This window comes from Coffea arabica, chromosome 8c, assembly GCF_036785885.1.
Source record: "Coffea arabica cultivar ET-39 chromosome 8c, Coffea Arabica ET-39 HiFi, whole genome shotgun sequence".
Taxonomy (NCBI): Eukaryota; Viridiplantae; Streptophyta; class Magnoliopsida; order Gentianales; family Rubiaceae; genus Coffea; species Coffea arabica.
In genome coordinates this window covers 17286615-17312517 of record NC_092325.1, presented here as the reverse complement: position 1 = coordinate 17312517, position 25903 = coordinate 17286615, and the positions used below count along the sequence as shown (strand labels likewise).

At 40.5% G+C, this 25903-nt stretch overlaps 2 long non-coding RNA genes across 2 annotated transcripts; one reads left to right on the top strand and one right to left on the bottom strand.

The window, feature by feature from the left end:
* Nucleotides 1-5686: 5686 nt before the first annotated feature.
* LOC113705676 (uncharacterized) lies at nucleotides 5687-6560 on the top strand. The gene is made up of 2 exons (XR_003451966.2): nucleotides 5687-5732; nucleotides 6528-6560. It is a non-coding gene; the product is annotated as an uncharacterized lncRNA (long non-coding RNA).
* A 15083-nt stretch (nucleotides 6561-21643) lies between these two features.
* Nucleotides 21644-25222, bottom strand: LOC140013333 (uncharacterized). The gene is made up of 3 exons (XR_011820419.1): nucleotides 25092-25222; nucleotides 22847-22926; nucleotides 21644-21756 (listed from the first exon to the last, which is right to left on the bottom strand). It is a non-coding gene; the product is annotated as an uncharacterized lncRNA (long non-coding RNA).
* Nucleotides 25223-25903: the final 681 nt, after the last annotated feature.

The following is a 25903-nucleotide window of genomic DNA, read 5'->3' as shown; positions in this document are numbered from 1 at the left end:
ACTGGTTTGAAAGTCAAGTGCTCTTCTTGTGCGTAAGTTATGAATTTCGAAAGTGGTAAGTGTAAAACTTTTATCTTGCTACTTGAGGTAGGTAGATATGTACGTCAGGTAGGGATCTTAAACTTTATTGATTTGCACTTGGGAGCGTACGGCCAGAGTTGCAAATTCTCTTAGTTTTGGATTCTTGTACTTGAGTACTAAATACTTTTTTCCGTGGGAATACTTGTGACTTCGAAAGGGATACAGTTTCGTGTATTATAATGTGAATAGAAATCATAAGTGGTTTTGAGATAAGTTATGATGGCAAAGGTCAGAGCACGGAGGATTCTTGTATTGGACTTGAGATCTCCATTATGGGAAATGAACGAGAAAAATTAGACCCTTTTTGACTGGTATAGCTAGAATTAGCTGGGGTGACGTTAAGTGCTGAGGTCATTGTATTTTGCATGACTGTGTGGTCTACCTTTGTGGCACCTGTGTGGTATACTTCTGTGATTTTCCCTGACTTGCTAACTATATGGATCTTGACATGTTAATAAATGTAAATTATTGTTATTTTTAATGTTTTCGAAATTGGTTCTTGTTTCAAATATTTTCTCGCGTAAGTAATTTATTTCTTGCACTAGGCATACCTAGGATAATGGACGGACAAAGGAGTGGTCGAGGTCATACTCGAGGCCGTGGTCGAGGCCGTGGACGAGGGACTGGAAGAACCCAACCTCAAGGGGATGAACAAGGATCGGCAACTAGACCGACCCAAGGACAAGAGAATATAGAGGTTAACCAAATGGCTACTGCCATTAATAGGATGACTGACATCCTAGAACGATTAGCTGAGAGACAGGGACCAGTGCCAGTTAACCAACCTGGGGGCCAGGATAGAGGGGAAGATAGAGCCTTAGAGAGGTTTTTAAAGTTCAATCCACCTAAATTCATTGGTGAGCCTGATCTTGAGTTAGCGGAGAATTGGGTAGAAAGAATGACTAACATTTTCGCCACCCTAGATTATGCGGAGGAGAGACGAGTAACTTTTGCTGTCTTTCAGTTTGAGGGTGCAGCACGTGCTTGGTCGGATATGATAAGGGGAAAATGGGAAAGAGCACAAACCCCTTGGACTTGGGAAAATTTTCTAGGAGAATTTAATGAGAAGTTTTTCCCGCCCTTGATTCAAGAGAAACGGGAGGACGAATTCATAAAAGTGAAGCAGGGGGCGTCTAGTGTGGCCGAATATGAAGGAAAATTTACTAAACTTTCTAGATACGCCCCAGAATTGGTAGCCACCGAGAAGAGAAGGATAAGGCAATTTGTACAAGGACTTAACGTGGAGATTCAAGAGGGGTTAGCAGCGGCCCAAATCTCTACTTTCACGGAAGCCCTAGAGAAGGCGCAGAGAGTCGAAAGTGCAAGGCTGCTAGTTAAGGATTTTCATGCCAAGAAAAGGGGTACTTCTAGTCATCGTCTTGGACAAGCAGACAAGGGTGCCCCACCTTCTAAAAAGGAAAAAGTAACGGGAGGAGTAGAGACATCTAGTACACAAAAAAAGACTCAATCAAGAGGAGGCCACAATGGACGAGACCAACCGAGGAAGACACCTCCAAGTGGTCAGCTCGTGGCTCCTCAAGCTATTTGTGGTTATTGTCACAAGCCTAACCATACAGAGAATGAGTGCTGGAAGAAATCAGGAAAATGTTTGTATTGTGGCAGCACTGAGCATCAGATCGTGAACTGTCCGAGTATACCGAATGAAGGAGGTAGTGCTCAAAAGGCTTGAGAAGTCAAACGCAAAGCAGTCTAGTGCTGGAGGAAGTCGGTCTAAAGTACCAGCTAGGGTTTATGCATTAGATTATCAACAGGTTCCCAATCCCGCTAAGGTCACTGGAGGTATGATTCTTGCTTCCTATTGTTTAATTAAGGTTCTAAGTGACCATAGTATGACACACACTTTTACAAAACCCTAGATTCATGAGATATAATCATAGTTTGACTACTAGTTAGGTGAGTAGAAATTGTGAAAAATGGGTTGCAGAGTGTAAGTTATTGATTGACTTGATAAGCGTGATTACGAAGGGGTATGACTATTATCCTAAGTGTGAATTTCGAGGACGAAACTCTCTTAAGGGGAAGAGGATGTGAGAACCCTGAAAATATATATACAAATAACATTGCATATTTCATTTGCATTTCTAATTCTCTAATAAATTTTAGCATTACTTTCACTTGTTTGTAAATAAGTGCGTAAAAACAATTTTCATGTGAAAAATAATATAATTTTCCTAAGTTATGAAATTTCTTGGTTTTGCTAAACTAAATTAATATCTTTAGAGTTAGATTAAAAAAATTTTTTTTTCGCCTTAACATAAAATGTTAGAATACTTAAATTCCTTTATGCAAAATTAATGATACTTGAGCCAATTAATCTTATTACCTTAAAGTAAATTACTTGAAACTCAATGATTAATTCCTATTAGTTGCTAGCGTTACAGGTTAAAAGGAAATTTTTCACGGTAAGACGAAATCAATGAATTTTAGATAAATATAATACAAGTATGCTAAACATACTTAAGGCATGAAGTTACAATAATTAAAGTCTTGCATGACTAGTGTATAATTAGGCGTTCAAATCACACTTGGGGATAATTTTTGGAATTAAGTTAGAATTGAGAATTTAAGTAGAGGTTAGGAAGAAAGGTGAAAAGACTAAAATGTCCCATACAACCACAACATTTCCATGCAAAACCAAACAATCCCTCTGACAGCATCATAAGCACCGCACCATCCGGCCAATGAAACTTTCTCCAATCCAACACTCAATCCCTCAACTACCGTAAATCACCACTGCTACCTAGCACCACAATCACTCCACCATCTCACCTCAACTATAATCAATTTACTTCACCATATCAATTCCAATCCTTCACAACACAACTTCCTCATTTCCATCTCCTGCTGCAACCGAGAGAAAAGAAAAAAGAGAAACCGCAAGCTGCAATATTTTTTTTTTCTTTTCTTTCTTCTGTTCTGACCGTGAGCTAAGAGGGAAGAAAGGAGAGCAGCACTGCGTGAGTTTCAATCCTTGCTGCAACTTCAACCAGTTGCAACCATCTCCAACTACAAACACCACATCTGCAACCACCGGCAACCAAGACAGCAGCCAACCATCCAGTCGCGTGCGAGCCGAGAGGGAAGAAACATTAGCTTTCTGTCGTGAGTATAAGCTTCGATCTGAGGTAATTCTTAAGCTAAACTACATTGACCAGAGGTAGATTGAGCTATCTACGGCTGTGCATGTGAAGCTTAGGCGATTGGATGATGATTTTAGGAAAAGAAAAAAACTGATATGCGAAAGAATAATTTCTGCCGAGAACTTGTCTTGAAAAATGCAGTTTTATTTGGTTTAATTTTGTTGCTCTAAACTTATAGCTATGTTTAACTAAGTGGAAATGAGATGATTAAGTCATGCTTGTCTCGGTTGTGTGTTCGGATGATGAACTTAGAAGCTTGAGAAAATCTGTTTTGGGGAAATTGGATTTGCCGAGAGCTGGAGAGTGGAAATGCAGTTCAATCTAATTAAATGTGATAATCTGAGTTGATAGTTGCGATTAACTAGCTAATAACAGGATAATTAGGTTCTGCATGAGGTTAACTAGCTCGGCTAACCAAGAAAATAAAATGAAAACAGAAATTTGCTTCATGCATGTTCGTCCGAGCCAAGCAGGAATAACTTCTGGGAAATTTTGATATCAATGGTTGCTATTCGAACCTTATTTGGTACAAGAAATGTTGATTAGCTAGTTAAGTATTTGCATGATAATTCTGAGCACCTAATATCATGAATTAACCGAAGGAAAAGTTGGGTTTATGACCAATTAGCTGCTGGAAATATTTTTGTGAAAGCCGAGGGAGTGAAACTGAAATTTTGCAATTGTTCTGGAATTTTTCTTTGGTAAATGATGGTTGGAAAATTTTGATGGTGGGCTCTATGAACTCCCACCCTTGGATTGATGGCTGATAAAATGATTGATGATGGATATAATGCTAGTTTAGTATTTAAATAAATAGATTAATGATATCTAGCTAGTCTAGACTTCAAGGGATGCATAGTTCAAAAATGTTCAGTTTTGCCCTGTTTTAATCGCACCTCTTTTTGCAAACTTTTGAGGGTTTCATGACTTGTATATCATGCTTATATGTTGAAGATATGGTTTACAAAGTTTCATTTAAAAATATTGATGTTTGGTTGGTCAATTGGATGAATTTCGTGAAGCTAGAAAATCTGGAAAACTATTTTCGTAATGCTCTGACCAGCTTTCGTATTTCGGCCATAACTCTGTGCTCCGATGTCGAAATCGAGTGCCGTTAGTGGCATTTGAAACTAGACATCCCAGCCTTTCCGACGGTATAAAATGTACTTTCTGGTTCCATGTGTGTGAGCAGAACCAGCCATTTTAAGTCGGCTGTCCTGTTTCTCTGTTTTACAAGAACAAAATGATGAGGCTGCAACTTGTGGCTCGAATTCGAGCTAGTTGTGTGCCGAATTTCAAAGTGATTTCTTCTGTGAAATTATAGCTCTATGAATGTGTTTTCCAACGCCATAAACCATGCCAAATTCCTAGTTAATTTGAGTGATCTATGATCAAAATAGGAAACCTGCTCTGTCCTTGAAAACCCTGATTTTTAGACAGATTTGATGCAAGGCTCGGTATAGACTTGCAAATTAAAACTCTTGGTGTTAATCACCACAAATGTTGTTCTGGGATGACCTTAAACCTTTTTTATGCAAATGAACCATGTTTAGAGGATTTTCCTTGGTCAAAAGTTTAGAAAAGGAAATGTTCATATACAAGGCAACTTTGCCTTAAAAATTTTGGAAACTTGAGTGATTTTGTTAAGTGACTTTCCGTGCATATTTTCCTATGAAATTTGGTAGAGGGACAACCCTTATATGGTAGTATTATACTGCTAATTTTGGTGTTATTCCGAGACCGTTTCATGGGTCAAATAAATTACCAAAGTTCATAACTCGAGTTTGAAAAACCCATGTTTCACAAGGGAATTTTGGTAACTTTGAGTTGCCATATCTTAATATTCAAAACTCCATTTCTCATCCCGTTTGTTTTACTGTACACTTGGATTATGACTCTAAAAGAGTACCAAATTTCAAAAGCTAGTTCCCAACGAGTGAATTTTTCCGAATTTTCAAAGTTGACCAAAAATTAACTTAAATCTGTCTTATGAACCAAAGCAGCGTCCTTGAGCTCATTTTTGAATATTTTCCATTTGGAATCATGGAAAAGTGTCTTCGAGGAACTTTTAATATTTTGGAAGTAGTTTCCAATGGTACCAAGTTTTTCAATTTTGGACCTACTGAGTGCAAGACCTGATTTTTCTAAGTTTGACGTGCAAAGCTGAAATTTGCCGATTTCTTAGAAAATAAAAATTTGAAAACCCATTATTCCTTCTTGATGATAATTGGTCACTTTAAACTTGATTCCATGAAGGAAATTATTTTTTTTCCTTGTGTTAATAAAACCTCACTTTTGAACCTTTAATTTTAGTGGCTAAGGTTCTTGATTTGAGGTAGTGACAAGTCTAGATGAGTGTAACTCCTTCCTTGATTAATGCGTGATTATGAGTGAAAAATACTTGTCAATTGCTTCAGGTGCTCAAGCTAGTCTGGAAGAGAATCCCGGAGAGGACAACTAACGATTCTCTCGCTCAATTACTCTTGAATTGTGAGTGTCAAGTGCATGACTTGTCGTGTTTACTTGATTTACCTGCTTATATACGTGAATATCACTTGATGGGACGAGTGTGTACTTTATCGCACTCGCTCTCCTTTACTTGAACTTTACTTGTATTAACTTGGTTTTCAAAGTCGATTTGAGTGAACCTCGTTGGCTAAAATATACCCATTTTCGTGTACATGTCGTGTTGTCGTGCGTGTTGTGCTTGCTGTGCGTGACGTGTTGTCGGGTGGAGTGAAACTCCTTGACTTATGGGGACGCCCAAATTCTCTTAGCTAATCTTGCAACTCGAGCCGGCATGGGCTTGGTCGAGAAGCTTGATAAGCCAAGGGAACAACAAAACATAACTTGATCTTTTGAGATCTTGTTCGGCATACTCGTGGAGTATCGCCCTTTTCGTGCGTGTTCAAAAATCAAAACTTGATCTCTTGAGGTCTCGTTCGGCATACTCAACGAGTATCGCCCTTTTCGTGCGTGTTTGGTTACGGATCCGAGAGGGTGGATTGTTGGCCGGAGGAAGTAATAAGGGAAGTTTCTACGGATATAATACCCACCCGGATGACGGAGGGTCATTGTGAGGGGGTATCGGATCGAGCCGTGGCGAAGCAAGTGGAAAATAGCTCCTGAGATCTCCTATATCCTTGAATTGTTTCTGTTTACTTGCCGCGCTTGAATTGTAAATTACTTGAACCTTATTGTTCTACTTGAACAACGTGCGTGCATGTGTGTTTTCTTGGCCTCACGAGCGATTGGCTCACCGTGTATATTTGTTTTCCTTGACAGGTTCTGGAAATTGAGAGCTTTACAATTTACTTAGACTTTCTTATGGATGTAAATGAATTCTATGACTTCGCTTTGCGGTTTGTAATGTCTAATGTTACTTATGTCATGTATCGGATTGGAGATACGTTAAGCTTGGTGTACTTAATGCTTTGGATTGCCACTTGAAGCTGGAAAAGTGCAATCCCTGATTCAGATATTTGGCTTGTATGTTCGTACTTGTGTTGTATGAACTTGTATGTTTGGGATGGTATGACTTTAGACTTGGGTTGTAACGCGTAAGGTTCTTAAGAGTCGACGATTGGCTATATTGAAATGCTGTTATTTCTGAAGTTAATGTGGTTTGGTTATTGACCATTTTGGAGGAAAGCGATATTGTAATAGATTAGGTTATTCTTCGGAAGGGTTTTGGCTAGATTTCTTGCGTGAGTCCTGGCGAGAGCTGGGTAGGCGTCCCGCAGATACCATTGGTTCGCTTTGGGGAGAAGTGGGGCCGTCACAAAGGAGATGAATGGAAGACTGCCGTTAAAACTAAGCATGGATTGTATGAATGGTTGGTGATATGAACGTCGCCAATCTTGTGACGAAACCCGTAAAAGATTAGCTTTAGGATCGACAAGAGGATACCAAGTTTGGAGTGGATGATCTCAACCCGTTAATCATGTGGTTAACGAACCTTGGTATAATGGTAGAAGACGCCACAACCTAGTGTGATTCTAGATTGATAAGTCACGAACACCTAGAGAAATTCTAAGGTATTCAAGAAGCATTGGAGAAACCAAGAAAACTCTCAAAATCTGATTTATTGATTGCATGCCTAAAACCATTGGAAGTGTGGGCTATTTATAGCCTTACATAGAGATGAAAAACTAAATAATGTGGAACTAGTCTAGAATTGTGGGCTTGACTAAGACTAAGAATTGTAGGCTTGACTATTTCCATAAGACTAAGAATTGTGGACTTGACAGAATCTTATGAGGTCATCCCTTAGGTAAATAAAGCAAAGCTATGGACCATTAAGCCCTTATTACAAACGACTTAGCTAAAATAGCAAATGTGACTAGATGGGCAGACGACTTGAGCTTATAAAGCGTACCCATGCCTTATAATGACTTTGCTGCGGTGAATCAATTAAATGATAGAAGACGTATCCTTATAAAGCGTGCCCGCGCCTTATAACATCTTTGCTGCGATGAAGCTGAATGAACTGCTCGAGCTCGTGTAACCAGTCCTAGTGGGACTTGAACCTTATCCGATGGCATAGCTTGACTCGTATCATTCCCCTCCTCTTGAAAGCAATTTGCCCACAAATTGAAGCATGAATGGTGATAAGAAGAGTTACATGCCGTCGAGTCAATTTTGTTATGATTACCACAAGTTTCATCCAATGCATAAACCACTTGCTAAGCTGGAAAGTAAATCTTGTTGAACCTTGAATCTCATGAACCAGTTTCAATGTATGCCCAACTTGATCGCTTGTGATCATGAGGTAAGGATCATTAAAGTGATGCGATGTAGATCCTATGAAATCGGACTCCTCAAACTTGAATAAGCTTGTAAAGTATGGAAGCTGACTTGGTGAAGTTGGAGCATCAAGTGGACTAGGTGCAAGATGAGCATAGGTATTGTAGTGACCATTGAAGACCTCACTCCTTGTGTAAACTCGTCGAACATGGTCGGTTCTAACGTCTTGAGGGTACACATAGTTTGATCCTCCAAAGACGTGAACAGCGTTGAAATCATCCGATTCCATGAATGGGAACCAAATTGATCTAACTCTTAGAAGACAAACTCCATGGAAACTCACAAATTGCACAAGCGCCTTTGGGATGGAACATTGTAAGATCAAAGCAATTGCACTTTGCTTAACCTGCACAAAACAAGGAACACTAGATAGAGCAATGTTAAGGTTGTTAGAATGGCAATAAGTCCCTCACTCTCATTTTTGTTGAAACTTAAAATCAGTGCATTATCCCTCTCAAATGCTTCTCGTGATCCTCCGCAGTCTTAGAGTACACCAATATATCATCAATAAATACCACCACAAATTGGTCCAGATAAGGCATAAAGACCCTGTGCATCAAATCCATAAAAGTAGTAGGTGCATTGGTCAATCCAAATGGCATTACTGCAAACTCAAAGTAATATGGTCCTCAATCAACTTGTTTCGAGACACGTAGCACGTTGCCCAAGGATCTAGCAAGGTTGTGCAACGCTTGGATTGCGGAACCTAGAATCAAACGGACGACACGATTTGATTATAGGCGGTAGAATGACAACTCCATAGAGGTGATTACTCTAATGGATAGGTCTGTAGAACAATCTAGGGCAAGACGCAAGATTGCTCACAACCCTTGCCAAAGCAAGTAAAAGGCTCGAATTCTCTCTAAGAAGAATTGAAAATAATCAAAAGTTTTATTGATAAAACGTCTACCTTTAAACCTTACAAAGCTAGCCCTTTTATAGGTTAAAGGTTATTAAAACCCTAAAAACCCTAAGGGAAGCATTCGACCATCTTGGTGTCAAGATGGGCCGGCCCATGCTCTACTAAAGCAACTAATCTAACTCTAAGTAAACATTATGGCCTAAAGCCCTACTCGGTCCACTCACTTGGAGGCCCACTTGACTCTTCATGGACTTGGATCATGGTGTAGATGACTTGCTTGTCTCCTTCTAGGCCTTCAATATCTCTATGGACCCCATGTTGGTCTTGGACAATACGGACAAGGCCTTGGAGGGATTCTTTGAAGAGCTTGGCTCGTGCACTTGTGACTGGGCCCAATGGAACTCGGACCGGGTCATTGCGTGGGGCCTGATCCATGCACACATCAGTCCCCTCCTCTTGAGAAGGATTTGCCCTCAAATCTGAATCCTCCTCGTCAAGAAACGGGCTCAAATCCACGACATTGAAGGTCGTGCTAACATTATACTCCCCAGGTAGCTCCAATTTGTAAGCGTTGTCATTAACTCGTTGGAGCACTCGAAAGGGTCCATCACCTCTTGGAGATAATTTGCTTTGTCACTGCTTAGGAAATCTCTCCTTTCGCAAGTGTAGCCAAACCCAATCTCCAAGCTCAAAAACCATCTTACGACGATGCTTGTTGGCTTGCTAGATATATTGTTGGGTACGCCTCTCAATGTTTGCCCGAACGGCTTCATGTAACCTGCGCACAAAATCAGTCTTCTTTTTCCTATCTAAGCTTGTGTGCTCAGAGGAAGGTAAGGGTACTAAATCAAGGGGGGTCAGCGGGTTAAAGCCATAAATAACCTCAAACAGTGAGTAGTGTTGCACTATGAACAGTTCGATTGTAAGCGAATTCAACATGAGGCGAACACTCTTCCTAAGATTTAAGATTCTTCTTAATCAAAGCCCGAAGTAGAGTGCCAAGTGTGCGATTGATAACTTCAGTTTGTCTATCGCTTTGTGGATGACTGGTGGTAGAGAATAACAATCGAGTGCCAAGTTTAGACCACAAAGTCTTCCAAAAATAAAAGTGACACATCTACCAACCATGCGTGCAACATCTCTACGCATATGCGGCCAATAAAAGTGCTCTTGTAACATGGCTAGTGTCTTAACAATGCCACAGTGTCCCATGAGACTACCACTATATGCCTCTCTAATCAAAAGATCACGAATGGAGGAGTTAGGGACACACAACTTATCCACATAAAACAAGAATCTATTGTGCAAGAAATACTTTCCATGTGGGCTCTTCATGCAAGATGCATAGACTTCCCCAAAGTCATGGTCATGGGCATATATCTCCTTAAACATCTCAAACCCTAACAACTTGGCATCAAGAACAGCAAGCAAAGAATGTCTACGAGATAATGTATCAGTGACCACATTTGTTTTGCCAGTTTTGTACTTAATGACATAGGAGAAGGTGTCGATAAAACTTACCCATTTGGCATGGCGCTTGCTCAGCTTTGGTTGCCCTTTGAGAAATTTCAAGGATTCGTGATCAGTGTGTATCACGAACTCCCTTGGGCGGAGGTAGTGTTGCCAGGTCTCCAATGCTCGTACAAGTGCGTAGAGCTCTCTATCGTATGTGGGGTAGTTCAGGGCAGCACCTCCTAGCTTCTCACTGAAGAATGCACAATGCCTCTTGTCTTGCATGAGAACGGCGCCAATACCTACACCAGAGGTATCACATTCAATTTCAAAGGTCTTGTTAAAATTTGATAATGCCAACACAGGTGCATGTGTGAGTTTGTGAGAACCCAGAACAAAAAAAAAAATTATTTAGGGTTTTATTCCTGTGCACCCGTTTTCTTTTATTTTCTTTATCATATTACTTTTATCCACATTTTATCAGTAAATATAGTTTTTAAATCATTTTTCTAGTATAAGGTAGTTCGTGAGAAATTAGGAATATATTTTGGACATGGGGCTCGCTAGTGTATTTAGTGAGAGAAATTCGGCCAATTCGGTTCAATTTTTTCATAAAGGGGTTTAATTACTAGGTGTTAGTAGATGATTAGAGGTTATCTAGATGGTTTAATTATGGAGGGACAAGCAGATAACTCTAAACAAAACAAAGTGCCAAGTGTCCATTCGTTATTGGAGGAAACTTGCCTAATTTTTGGTCTAACTTTTCTTACTTCACTTAAAGTCCAATTTTGACCCAAATAGTCTTCATCTTCACCTCTCCTTGGCCGAATTCTTCTAGGGAGCAAAGGAAAGAAACCTTCAACCTTCCATCTTCAAATCCTTGCTCAAATTTTGAAAACTAACCGATTATTTCTTGAATCAGTCCATAAAATCATCTTGCTAAGGGTGTTTGAAGAACTTGGTGGTGTTGTTTTGGAAGAAAACCTCCTAAGCTACAACCTTTCTTGAAGAACTAAGGTATCTTGCTTGGAACTCATCTTTTGTTTCTAATTTTGGCCAATTGGTGCCTTATAGTAGCTATATACGTGATTTTACGGAAGATTTGGTGGATTGGAGTGAAGCTAGCTAATTTTCTGATTTTTGTGGGTTTATTTCTGTTTTTCTATGATGGATATGTTTGGCCTTGAATTGATGGTTCTAAATGGTGTTAAATAGCTCTCTTGTACGTTAATTGTGGTTATTTGCGGAAAATTTTCGCTTGTGCGGAAAATTTCAGATTTAGGGTTTCAAATTGGGGTTTTCTATGGATGATTGTTGAGCTTCTAATTGGCTATAATTGAGGGGTATTGTGACCCTAATGAAGTATATTGAATGGCTTATGAATTGTTTGGGTGCTTGTGGTTGCGTTGGATGGCTTTTAATGATTGTCTTGTAGGTTGGAAAGCTGAAATTTTAGGGGAAATGCTGTCCAAGTGTCTAGGGTATTGGGTTCTTGTGAGTTGGGTTGAGATTGGATAGAAATGAACGGTTTTAGGGATTGTTTCTACTTTTAACCCTAAATGTTATGTATTTCTTATTTCCAAGCTATATTTGGTTCTTGCCTTAATAGTTCCTAGAAAAAGGTATTCGACTTGTATTTGAGTCTTAATTATACTTTCTTGATTATTATAGGGCGTGTCGGTGATCCGAGGCTCACGTCAGGCGAAAACTTGTGAAATTACTTTGTTTGACTTGGTGAGTGTACTACTCACATATTTGTTATTCCGTGGCTTTCTTGTACTTGAATTCTGTGATTTGGACTAGTTTTGATGATTGTTTGAGCTAGGTGAGGCGAGGGTGTACTTTACTACTCTCGTACTCTCTGGCCTCCTTGACTGGTTATTATATTAGGCTTACTTGATTGTTTATTATATCACTTGAATACTCTTGACTGTACTTGATTTGGTGTCGCTTGGATACCAACCTTTACTGTAACTCTGGACCTTTACTGTTCAACCTGAGCTCTACCTCATTGGAAGTCAATGGACTCGAGCCAGTAAGGACTTGGTCGGGGACATTTGACAAGCCATGGGGACTGTAATTGGGAATCTTTGGGTATGAGACCCTTGATTCCGGTATACTCGAGTAATACCAATTCTGTACCGTTTGGTGTTCGGACCCGGTAAGGGGAGAGTGAGGTGGACGGATAATTGGAGTAAAGAGGAGTCTACGGTCATGATTACCTGATATACATTGACGGAGGGTCAATGAGATGAGATCAAGTATGGCAAAAAAGGAAAAAGGGCTCTAGAGAGCCATCTGTATCCTTTTATTCCTTATACTTGGATGTTTGTTGCTTTTGCTTACTTGACGTACATATTTGGATTGAGTATTCTTGTGTTTATGTGCTCCTGGTATGTTTACATGATGGTACCTCATTGGGCGAAAGCTCACTCCGTTAATTTTGTTTTCCTTACAGGGAATTACCTTTTGGGACTTTTGCTTTTGAAGAATGAGTTGAGTAGAGCTAATTGAGAAATTTTGTGTAGCTCCTCAATAGTTGGAACCTTAATTGCACCTGGATTTAAATGCTTCCTTTTGGCTTGTACATATTCCTTTCAGGGATTGTAAGAAGTTACTCGTATTCGATTGGGTCTTAGCGGATTGTGACATGGCAGTCACTATTCACTTTACATTTTGACTTTTGTTTTTTCGTTTCTCAATTGTTGGTTTGGTGAAGCGCGCTAATAGATGCCCGAACGACTTGAGTTGGTGTTTTACCGTTTTAGTAGTCCTGGCGAGAGTTGGGCAGGCAGCCCGCTAACTCCTTTGGTACGCCTTAGGAGAAGGTGGGGCTGTCACAGAGTTTGTCTTTGAGGGTGAGAAATGCTTGTTCTTGGGCTTCCCCCCAATGAAATTTGTCATTCTTCTTGGTCACAACGGTCAATGGGGCGGCAATGGTGCTGAAATCTTTGACAAAACGCCGATAGAAACCCGCCAATCCTTGGAAGCTACGCACCTCATGGACGGATGTTGGAGTTGGCCATTGCTTGATGGCGTCAATTTTGGACTCGTCCACCTTGATTCCCTGTGAGCTCACTACATGCCCTAAGAACACAAGCTCGTTAGTATAAAAGGTGCACTTCTTAAGGTTAGCGTATAAACGCGCCTGTCGAAGTGTCTCAAGAACTAATCTCACATGCTCCATGTGCTCTTGCTCATTGCGACTATAGATTAGAATATCATCAAAGTAAACAATGACAAATTTTCCAATAAAATGCCTCAAAACATGGTTCATTAGTCGCATGAATGTATTAGGGGCGTTAGTCCACTCAAAAGGCATGACCAGCCACTCATAGAGACCATATTTGGTTTTGAAGGCTGTTTTCCATTCATCGCCTTCTTTCATTCTAATTTCATGATAGCCACTCTTTAAATCAATTTTGGTGAATATTATAGCACCATCGAGTTCATCAAGTATATCATCTAATCTAGGAATGGGATGACGATATTTCACAGTAATGGCATTAACGGCCCTACAGTCAGTGCACATGCACCAAGTACCATCCTTTTTGGGGACAAATACCACAGGCACAGCACAAGGACTGAGACTCTCTTTTACCCAACCCTTACCTAATAGACCATCAACTTGCCGTTGAAGCTCCTTTGTCTCCTCAGGGCCTATGCGGTAAGCCGGTTTGTTGGGTAGTGGTGCTCCAGGAATCAGGTCAATTTGGTGCTTAATCCCTCGAATGGGTAGTAAGCCATCAGGGACCTCGTCAAGGAAAATATCCTCAAATTCCTGCAAAAGAGCAACCATACTCGAAGGCAATGCCTTATCAAGCTCAGCAACATCTAAGAGCACATGTTTGTAAATCATGAGAAATACAGGCTGATCAGAATTTATAACTTTTCTAACGTCCTTAGCCTTAATGATCATGTTTTGCTTCCTAGTGGTAGGTGTAGTGGGTGATTTGTCATGCGTAACACTAGGTGTGCTCACTTGACCCTTGGTCGATTGCTCACTTGTAGAAGTGGAGCTCTTGCCAGGGTCGACCGCCTTTTGTTTCCTCCTTTGACAGTCTTGTTCACACTCTTTTTGCAACTTAAGTTGGTTCTCATACACTTGTGCAGGTGTGAGTGGTGTGAGGACCTTACATTTGCCATCATGCAAAAGTGTGTACTTGTTTGCCCTTCCATCGAATGTAACGTGTTTATCAAATTGCCAGGGCCTTCCCAGGATGACATGCGTAGCATGCATTGGCACCACGTCATACATGACTTCATCAGTGTAGGTTCCAATTGAGAAGGGAACGTAAACCTGTTTGAAGACACGTACCTCTCCATTCTCACTTAGCCACTGGAAGCGGTAAGGGTGTGGATGTCTAGTAGTCGGGAGCCCTAAACTCTCAACCATAAGCAAGCTCACCACATTCATGCAACTCCCACCATCGATGATGAGGCTACACACTTTGTCGCCTACTTTACAACGGCTATAAAATAGGTTTTCTCTTTGTAGTTGCTTGTCCTCCTTAACTCGGGCGGTTAGCACTCGTCGTGCCACCAAGCAACCTACTTCCCCTTGTGTAGGCGAGTAATCTTCCTCAGCTGAATCTTCGTTCAGGCAGTTGCCTTTGACCAATTCAGGCATCTCCTCACAATCGTCATCATCGGACATGATCTCGCCATTGTGAGTGATTAACATGACCCGTTGGTTTGGACATTGAGACTGAATATGTCCAAACCCTTGGCATTTAAAACACTTGATGTCCCTACTCCTAGTCTTAAGAGTCTCATATGGTGCCTTAGAGTTTGACCTGGATACATCAAGAGCTTTGTTAGGGGTATAATTGGTATTACAGGTAGAGGTGTTACCTTGAATTTGATTAGAAGGAGTGGGTGTAGCCGAATTTCCAGTTTCATGGGCTGTTCCCCGTTGTAGGTTTCCCTTTCAGGAAGGCGAGTTGGAAGTTTGGAAGGTACGGGCCCCACGCCTCAATTTCTTCCCCCCTCTCGGCCTTGATGGCTAGTTCAAGAAGGTCATAGATGTCCACATAATGCTGGAGCTCCAAGGCTTCCTGAAGGTCAGGATTGAGACCTCTAAGAAACCTAGCCATGGTTGCTTCACTATCTTCTTGAAGGTTCGCCCTTATCATGGCCATCTCGATCTCCTTGTAATAATCTTCCACACTCATGTTACCTTGAGTGAGGGTTTGAAGTTTGGCGTGGAGATCTCAATTGTAGTAGTTTGGAACGAATCTCTTACGCATCAATGCCTTGAGTTGTCTCCAAGTTCGGACTCGTGGTTCGCCCATTCTCCTCCTATGGGTCCTCACTTGGTCCCACCAGACTAAGGCGTAGTCGGTAAACTCAACGGTGGCAACTTTCACCTTTTGTTCCTCGCTATAATCGTAGCAGTCGAAGACCATCTCGATGTGGCCTTCCCATTCCAGGTAAGTTTTAGGGTCACTTTTGCCTTTGAACGCAGACACTTGAATTTTAAGCCCCTTGAGTTCGTTCTTAGACGTGTCCCTTCTAGGCTTCTCGGGTCGTTCCTTATCCTCACTAGCGGAGTAGTCTTCGCTATTTGCCTCTTTGGTGCCATGGTTACTCCGGTTGTGGGATCTTGAACGAGAGCCTCGTGTGAGACTCTTGGATAGCTCGTCAAACCGTGTGTGCAACTCCTCCATTTGTTGCTCACTAATTCGCCTGAGTTCGTTTTTCATGGCGGTGACTATGAAGGAGTAGTCTGTGGTTGATTGTTGTTGCTCCATGTTTCTTTCCTTATGCCCTGCAAAAGGTTAGTAACAAGAAAAGTAATGCAAATATATCCTCACTTCACTCCCTTAGTGTATCACTCGCTCTCGTGTTTATCACTCAAAGCTCTCTTTAAGGACCTTACCCAATGCCTTTACCTGTCGGTTTGGGTAGGTGAGAAATGCTGCTCAAGTCCAACAATCATCACCAACTTTGTCCACAAGAGTAATCAAAAGTGGAAGACACAAATGTGGGTGAAAAATGAGGTGAAATGGACGAATTTGGAAGGAAGGTAGTGGCGGACAGCAAGGGATGCGCCAATGTGAAAAAAAAGGACAAGAAACCCTAGTTTCCTAAAAGGTAGGAGTAGATTCCTAAAATGTAGGAGAGGAAGTAGGGAAGCAACCTAGAAAGCAAGGAGTTATTCAAGTGTTTTACTTAGTTTCCTAAAGTGAGTTTTGGAAAACAAGTTAAGTTTGGAAACTCTTTTAGGATCCCTTTCTTGAACAACTTTAGAAACTCTTTTAGGATCCCTTTCTTGAACAACTTTAGAAACTTCCAAATCCCTCTACAAGTGGACTAGCAAATCAGATTTGTTTTCTACTTGTCCACCGAATTTTCCAGCTTGTCTTTCTCCTCCAAAATTCTCTCACCAAGGTCGGCTGGTTGTTCTATAAAATACCCCAAGGCAGCCTCTTCACCAAACACAAACCAGATTCGGCTCCCCTTCTTGCGCAACAACCAAGGCAACCAAGACAGATTTGACTATGGCTTCGCGGCAAGAAGATTCAAGCAACCTCGCACAAACTACACCCCCACGGGTTGCTCAAGATTCCTCAAAGAAGTTTACTCCTAGGCCAAGGAAGCCCTTCACCACCGCAAGAGAGTATAGGAAGTTGTTTATTCGAAAGGAGGTTTAAGTTTTCAAGAAACAAGATCAAGAAATCCAAGAACCTCGAAGGGTGGTTCAAGTTATCAAGGCACAAGGTTACCAAGAATTTCAAGAAGAGGTTGGTCAGAATTTTTGAGTACCTTTCTTGGGTTTAAATTTCTGTTTTGGGTAAAAACACGATGTAACAAACTGATTTGGCAATAAAGAGCCAAGTTCTTCCTTTTCTTTCTTGTTCGGCCTCCATGCCCTAGCCGAATGGGTTTCTTTTCTTTTCTTTTCTTTTTCGTTTCTATTTTTTTTTTTACTTAAGGAACAATTCAACGACTTGGCCAAATGAATAAATTTCCAGCAACCTGGTCAGCCCTCCAATGAACTCCTTCAACCCTCCAAGAACTAACAAGATACGTTTCGAGGTTTCAAGAATTTCAAGGTAGTAACCTAGAACTTCAAGAACCTTAAAATCTTGTGGATTCTCTTCAAGATTTCACAACACCAACAAGTTTTAGACCAAAAATCAGATTAGAAAATTAAGAAAACAATTCGGATAACTCATGAACCGATTGGACAGATTTGGGAAATAAAACCCTAGCCGCACAAAATGCCCTAGCTGCACAAGAAATCCTAGCTGCACAAGAGTGGGTTTTCTTGCTGCCCACGCAACAACCAACTAACCAAAACAGGTCTGGGGTTCCAACCAGAAATTTGTACGTTCCAAGTGCGCACTAACCACAGCCAACTTGACACAAAGCAACGCACAAGATTATGGGCAGATTCGACCAAACGCAAGCAGCACAATAGCGGACAGATTTAGGAGCAACGATGGGATGCGAAACGGCCAGAAATCTCGACACAACAAAAGATGACTAACGGACTGAAAGTACTAAACAACGAGACACACAACCACGGACAGGTTCGGCACAACTTATGACCAGAAATTGGGCGCAACAACAGAATTTTTTTTTTGAAAAACAAGGCAGCGGAAAATAAGGAAAACTAAGACAAATCTATGGATATAACGGAAGATACCTCCACCAAAGCTCTGAAGCCAATTGATACGGTCCTCGATCAACTTGTTTCGAGACACGTAGCACGTTGCTTAAGGATCTAGCGAGGTTGTCCAATGCTTAGATTGCGGAACCTAGAATCAAACGGACGACACGATTTGATTATAGGTGGTAGAACGACGACTCCACAGAGGTGATTACTCTAAGGATAGGTCGGTAGAACAATCTAGGGCAAGACGCAAGATTGCTCACAACCCTTGTCAAAGCAAGTAAAAGGCTCGAATTCTCTCTAAGAAGAATTGAAAATAATCAAAAGTTTTATTGATAAAACGTCTACCTTTAAATCTTACAAAGCTAGCCCTTTTATAGGCTAAAGGTTACTAAAACCCTAAAAATCCTAAGGGAAGCATTCGGCCATCTTGGTGTCAAGATGGGCCGGCCCATGTTCTACTAAAGCAACTAATCTAACTCTAAGTAAACATTATGGCCTAAAGCCCTACTCGATCCACTCACTTGGAGGCCTATTGACTCTTCATGGGCTTGGATCATGGTGTAGATGACTTGCTTGTCTCCTTCTAGGCCTTCAATATCTCTATGGACCCCATGTTGGTCTTGGACAATACGGACAAGGCCTTGGAGGGATTCTTTGAAGAGTTTGGCTCGTGCACGTGTGACTAGGCCCAATGGAACTCGGACCGGGTCATTGCGTGGGCCCTGATCCATGTACACATCACAAAGTGTCCATACCTCAAGTTAAAAGCAGTTTTGTGTATATCTTTTTCCAAAATCCTCAACTGGTAGTAACCCTGTCTAAGATCCAACTTAGAAAATATTACCGGCCCTTGCAATTGGTCAAACAATTCATCAAAGGGTACTTATTCTTAATGGTGACATCGTTCAAGCCTCGGTAATCTATGCACAATCTTAAACTCCCATCTTTCTTTTTGACAAATAAGATCGGGGCTCCCCACGGTGAATCACTCTCCTTTATAAAATCCCGCTCCAGTAAATCCTATAATTGCAATTTCAACTCTTTCAATTCAAGTGGAGCCATTCTATACGGTGTCTTAGAGATAGCATAGTCACATCAATCTTAAAAGCTATATCTCTTTCCTGTGGTAAAGATTCTAACTCTTCGGGAAAGACATACGGATACTCCTTCACTACGAGCATGTCTTCTAATTTCACTTTATCACTAGGGATATTGATAAGAAAAGCCAAGTATCCCTGAACTCTATTACTTAACATTTTCCTAGCTCGGATCCCTGAGATAAGTGCAGATAAGGCTAACCTACCCCTTACATCCAATTTCAGGGTTGCCTCTCCTAGAATGCCTAATTCTACTGTTTTCATCTTACAGTTTAATTGAGCATTATAATGGGCTAACCAGTCCATTCCTAGGATTACTTCATGCCCCTTAATCGCTAAACCCATCAGATCGGCCAGTAATTTCTGTCCTCCAACCCATATCTCACACTCCTTATACATCAAATTAGCTAATAAACTTTGATCCCCAATAGGTGTTCTAACCTCTAAATCATAAGATAACTTAATTGGCTTCAAGTCTATTCCACTCGTGAAATTAGGGTTTACAAAAGAATGTGTTGCGCCTGGGTCAATTAAAATCTTAGCTAAACGGTGGAAAATAGGGATCATACCTTCAACCACCTCAGTTGCATCGGGAATTTATTGATGATCCAGAGCATAAACCCTAGCCGGTACTCCAGGTCGACTTCCTCCAATACTAGTCTGCTTAGAGGTTGACTTTTCTAGCTTTTGAGTGCTACCTCCTATTTTTGACGCCTTCGGACAACTCGCGAGTTGATGTTCAGCGCTACCATAGAACAAACATTTCCCAGACTTTCTCCAACAATCATTCTCTGAGTGGTTGGGTTTACCACAGTAACCATAAGTAACTTGCGGTGTCACTGCCGAACCACTAAAAGGCACTCCTCTCACTTGAACTAGTCCACTATGACCTCCTCTGGATAAAGCTCCCCTTGAAGCTCTAGCGGTCCTCACTCCTCCCATTCTTCTTCTCATCTTGGAAGGTTGTGTACTCTTACTAGCCTGTCCAGTAGTGTGACTAGAAAAGTTCATTTTCTTATTAGGGAAGTCCCTAACTTGCATTCTTGCACTCTCGACCCTTTGTGCTTTCTCTAGAGCCTCAGTAAATGTAGAGATTTTGATACGGTCCTCGTTCAACTCATTTCGAGACACGTAGCATGTTTGCCCAAGGATCTAGTGAGGTTGTCCACCGCTTGGATTGTGAAACCTAAAACCAAAATGGACGACACGAATTGGTTGAAGGGAAATAGAACGACGACTCCAACGGATGTGATTACTCCAGTGGATAGGTCGGTAGAACAATCAAGAACAATCGCGAGATTGCTCAAGAACCCTTGCCAAAAGCAAGTAAGGATCGAATGCTCTCAATAATTGAAGAGAAACAAATCAGAATTTTTATTATAATAATTGTGTACCGTTTAACCATACAAAGTAAGCCTTTATATAGGCTAAGGGACTAATGAAACCCTAAGGAAAATAGGAAAGGAGGTTCAGCCACTCCTTGGACAAGGTAGGCTGACCCATGACTCAATAAAACAACCTAATCTAATTCAAAGCAATTGAAACCTAGCACTAAGGCCCAAGGCCTAGTCGACCATCCCACTTGGAGGCCCACTTGATTCTTCATGGGCCTGGATCATCGTATGGACAACTTGATTATCCCCTTCCAAGCCTTCAATGTCCATATGAACTCTTTGTTGGTCTTGGACATTTTGCACAAGGGCTTGGAGCGACTCCTTGAAGTGTCTGGCCCGTGCTCGTGTGACTGGACCCAATGGAACTCGAACTGGGTCATTACTTGGGCTAAGGTCGGTGCATACATCAGTCCCCTCCACTTGAGAAGGATTTGTCCTCAAATCTGGATCATCGTCCTCAAGGAACGGGCTCAAGTCTGTGACATTGAAGGTCGCGCTAACATTGTACTCCCCAGGTAGCTCCAATTTGTAGGCGTTGTCATTGACTCGTTGAAGCACTCGAAACGGGAAACAAATTGTGGCCACTCTTCATTTGACTCAATAGTTTAGAGGATGATATTCATGTTTGCATTAGATTTGGGCCGTAGCCAAGCCCTCCTGGATTTCTATATTAAGCCCCTTGCACAAACTGTCTTATCCTTTTCCGCTCGTTGGTCACCAATTCGGGAGCCTACTTAGAAAGCTTAGTAAACTTCCCTTCATACTCAGCCACACTAAGAGTTCCTTGTTTCAACTTGATGAACTCATCCTCCCTCTTCTCTTGGATTAAAGGTGGAAGAAATTTCTCATTGAATTCCCTCGTGAAATTCTCCCAAGTCCAAGGGGTTTGGGCTCTCTCCCACTTTCCCTTTATCACATCCCACCAAGCACGTGGTACTCCCTCAAATTGGAAAGCAATAAAATTCACTCACCTATCTTCAGTATAGTCTAAGGCGGAGAATGTGACGCCCCCACTTCTCCCTAAGGCGAACCAAAGGGTATCCGCGGGACGCCTGCCCAGCTCTCGCCAGGACTCACTCATTTAAGAGCTCAAAATACTATAAGTAACTTCAATACATAATTAAAGTACTTCAAATATCTTACACTTACAACTATGTAGCTTTCAAGCTTAAATACAACCCAACGGAAAAGGGTACAATAGCCATCCGTTATAATATAACTTAAAATCTTCAAAAGAAAGCAATCTAGTACTACTCACGAGCACCCTTGGTCTCGAACCCTGTAAAAGAAAACCACAACGTGGGATGAGCTACACAGCCCAGTGAGGTTCCAAGACACTCTAACAGTTCAAATAAATCAAGTAGATTGGGCATATCATATGCATGGTTCAAGGTTACACAATGGCATGTTATCATGAGGTGATAATCATTGTATGGGTAATTTGAGACATTTATCATGGTATGAGACATTGGCATGTATAGTTCACGAGTGATTGGAGCTTATTACAGGCATAGCTCAGGATTTCATATTGGCATTTTAGCATGAAACAATTATCATGTAACCAGGTAAACATATACTGTAGGATACGGTGTTCCAGTGGAACTCTGTCGGTCATCTGCACCTTATGACTTCCGATCCCCACGGTACGGTCTGGCCATCACCTTATCCCTCAGTGGTAATACTCGAGTATACCGAAACGGTTGTCCAGGGCTCCAACCTACCCGACCGAGCCCAGTCCTGACTCGAGTAGGTCAGTAACCGAGGCAGGGCCCAAGTTCAGCTTATAGCTTACAACATGCACAGGTAACCAAGTATTTCGACAAAATAAAATTCATCATTTGAATAGGTCGAGTGAGGTAAAGTACACACTCGCCTAACAATGATGGACAACTTCATATAACATGTGATTCATGATAATCAAGTAAGCAAGTAACCACATAGATTAGAAAACGGTAAGTAAACACGGTTAACGGTGGTAATTACAGTTAATTGGTAGACATATGTCATTTTAATAGGCCGCCATTGGCCGTTTTCCACTTTTACCATGTAAGAGTCGGGGAGATTCACTCCAACCGACTTATGCTGCCATAGCATAATTAATCATGTAAACACATCATGTAGATATGCTCTTCAAGCATTTCATATCTAGTATTTCAAGTAATCACATAAATATTCTCTTTAAGCATTTCATATCGAATAGTTCAAATATACATACTTCAAGTATTTCATGTCGAGTAATTCAAGTATACCTTATTCAAATATGCATGAGTGTGGTAAATACTTAACACATAGCACTTAACACTTAATGACCATGGGTTAAGCATGTCATAGACTTATTCCAATTACGTATTCCTATATGGAAAACTCACCTATTGCAACAAGAGAGTAAATACTCAAACAAGTGTCTAGGCGTCCACTTCGAGTTCCTCTTGAAGGTCCCCTTGAGCGCCTGAGCAAATAACCATTAACTATTATACACTATCACTTAGAACTCCTACTTATCAAAGAAGGTTGTACAATCTAAGGGGAATTCATAAATTGGGCCTTAATTATTAATAATCGAGGCTCAAGAGTAAAGTTTGAAAGTCTAAAGAGAGAGACTAACATTTTTCATGAAATCGAGTTCAAAATATTCAATCGGTATCGAGAAAAGAAGGCAAGTTTCCAAAATCTCATTTTCTAAGAAATTGCCAAATTTCAGCTTTGGGTGTCAATTTTAGAAAAATCGTATCTTGCACTACGTAGGTCCAAAATTGGAAAGCTTGATACCATTGGAAACTACATTCCGAGTACTACAAGTTTCTAGAAGACACTTTTCCATGATTCCAAATGGAAGGTATTCAAAAGTTGGATCAAAGTTACTGCTGTAGAATACTAAGACAGTTTCAAGGTTGGTTTTTTGGCCAATTTTGGAAATTCGGCAAAATTCACTTGTTTTGAACTAACCTTTGAAATTTGGAAATCAAATAGTGTTGCAATCCAAGAGTATAACAAAACAAGCGGATTGAGAAACGGAGTTTCGAGCACCAAGATATAGTAGCCCCAAGTTGCTGAAAAAGTTAAGACCGTTGGGCTATTTTCCAGGTTTGAAGACTAGATTAGAAGTATCATTTGGTCATCGAGTTGGCATTGGAAATACATCAAACTTGGTACACTAAATCTTCCATGTGTGAACAACATTTCTACCAAGTTTCATACAAATACCCTCACGGTAAGGCAGTCATTAAAACAACCAAAGTTTATGAAGAGTTTCAAGGCTAAACTACCTTCTCACTTTTCTTTTGTTTACAAACTTTTTGTACCATGAAATCAGTTCCAAATCTCTCCAGTATGGAAACCGAGAGTTCATAAACATCCACTGAGCAATTTAAAGACCATTGACATCCAAATTTTCGAAATAAAACTCCCCAAATCAAATTTGACCATTTGGCTAAGAGAAAACGAAAAGTTTCCAGATTCGATGAGCGAATTTTGGGGCATCATTTGCATATCAAAATGGTTTTAGAATATCACCAAATTTTGCACAATTAAACCTCCATATGAGGACCACTCCTCTATCAAATTTCAATTGAAATTTCACACGGAAAGGTAGTTAATTAAACCATCAAAGTTCAAGAAATTTCCCAAGGCAAAACTGTCTTTTAGCTCTTCTTTCTTTTTAAACATTTTGTCCAATGCAACCAACCCAAATCTGGTTTATTTGTAAAAAAAAGTCCAAGGAGCATCTAATATAAAGTTTGGTAGATGTTGGACATCAAAGTTTTCAAAACAACAAGTCCCAAGTCAAGCTAGGCCATTCAACTAGTCAAAAGAGGATTTTTTACTCACTGCATCAGTTTCGAAATATGACCACAACTCACTCAATTCAACTTGGAATCAAGCGTGGTTGATGGCGTTAGAAAGCTCTCACATAAAGCTGAATTTTCTCAGAAGAAACCATTTTCAAATTCCATTCACAAACAGCTCGTTTTTGAGCATCAAGAAGAAATTTCTGTCCTGTCTCCTGGAGAGCAACGAAACAGGGCAGTGATTTTCAAACGAATGGTGTGGCTCACTCAAGTGGAACCAGAACGTGCATTTGGTACCAATGAAAAGCTGGGAATGTCTAGTTTCTAGTGCCGCAAACGGAACTTAATTTCGACATCGGAGGAAAGAGTTATGACCGATACAAAATGACTGCCTCGGCAATACGGGATTCATTTTCCAGTTTTGCTAACTTTGGAAATCAACTCATTTGACTAACCAAATCATGTTATTTTTCAATGAAATTTTGTGCACACTCACAAAAACATGTAAACAACATAATCAAGTCATTAGAACTTCAAAATTTTGCACACAAATGGTCGGACAAGGCAGGGGTAAAACTGGAAACTTTTGCTTCTTGCACCCAATGAAGTTTCTATCAATTACACACCATTAATCCATCATTTTAACCACTAAACCAACAATATATCCATCATCAATCATCAAATCAGCAACAACCCAAGAGTGGGAGTTCATAGAGCCCACTTTCACATTTTATACCATAACCAAGACTACCCACATGATTATATAACCTTATATGTGCAATATATCTTACAAAAACTAAGATCTATGGGTTGGATGATTTGCTACCTTCTTGGATGACTAGATCAGAAATTTTTGGTCACTCTTTGCTCCAGAAAACCGTGGCTTTTCAGCTCCCTTTTGCAGCTCAAAATACTCCTCAAGTGTTAATCTAAGTGTGGTGCAAGTTTGGTTGAATTTGGAGATGATTTGGTGGTGGTTTGAGGGAGATTTGTAGAAGAAATTGAAGAAGAAACTTGGTTCTTTTCTCTCTTGAGGTGCACGGCTGGAATGGAAGCAAAAGAGTCAGAAATTGAGGTAAGTATGTGGAGAGTTTTAATCTAGTGTGATGCACCCATGTGAAACTAAAATGTGTGGCTCTCATTGATTCAAAGGTCAACTCTTTTTCCGCGCGTTTCGTGTTCGATTCCTCTCGAATTTGTTTCACTAGTGCACTAAACCTCTAATGCACTTATATTCATATAAATATTATTCACTCTCAATTGTCCCAAAATAAGGGTTTAAAGTTCCTAAAATAAAGTCGCGCGTGTGAAAACGCTTACCGTCAATTTTTACGCTATAACGCGAAACCTCCGAGAAATTCTTATAACGATAGTACTAATAACTATCACTTGAGTATTTAAATATTAAAATGCCTAATTTAGGTCCATTGTACATGTCTCCAATATTTCAAACCTATTGTACTCTCAATCGATCAAGATTTCTAAAGACGTGTTCACTATTTTCACTAAACAAGCTTCCGAAAATTAATTTTTGAAACAAGTCATTTTAAAAATATAAAGAAACTATATTTCCATGTAATTAAGTCTCAAGAGCTTAGAAAATAATATTCGGAGTAAAAGGCCAAATAAATAATTAAA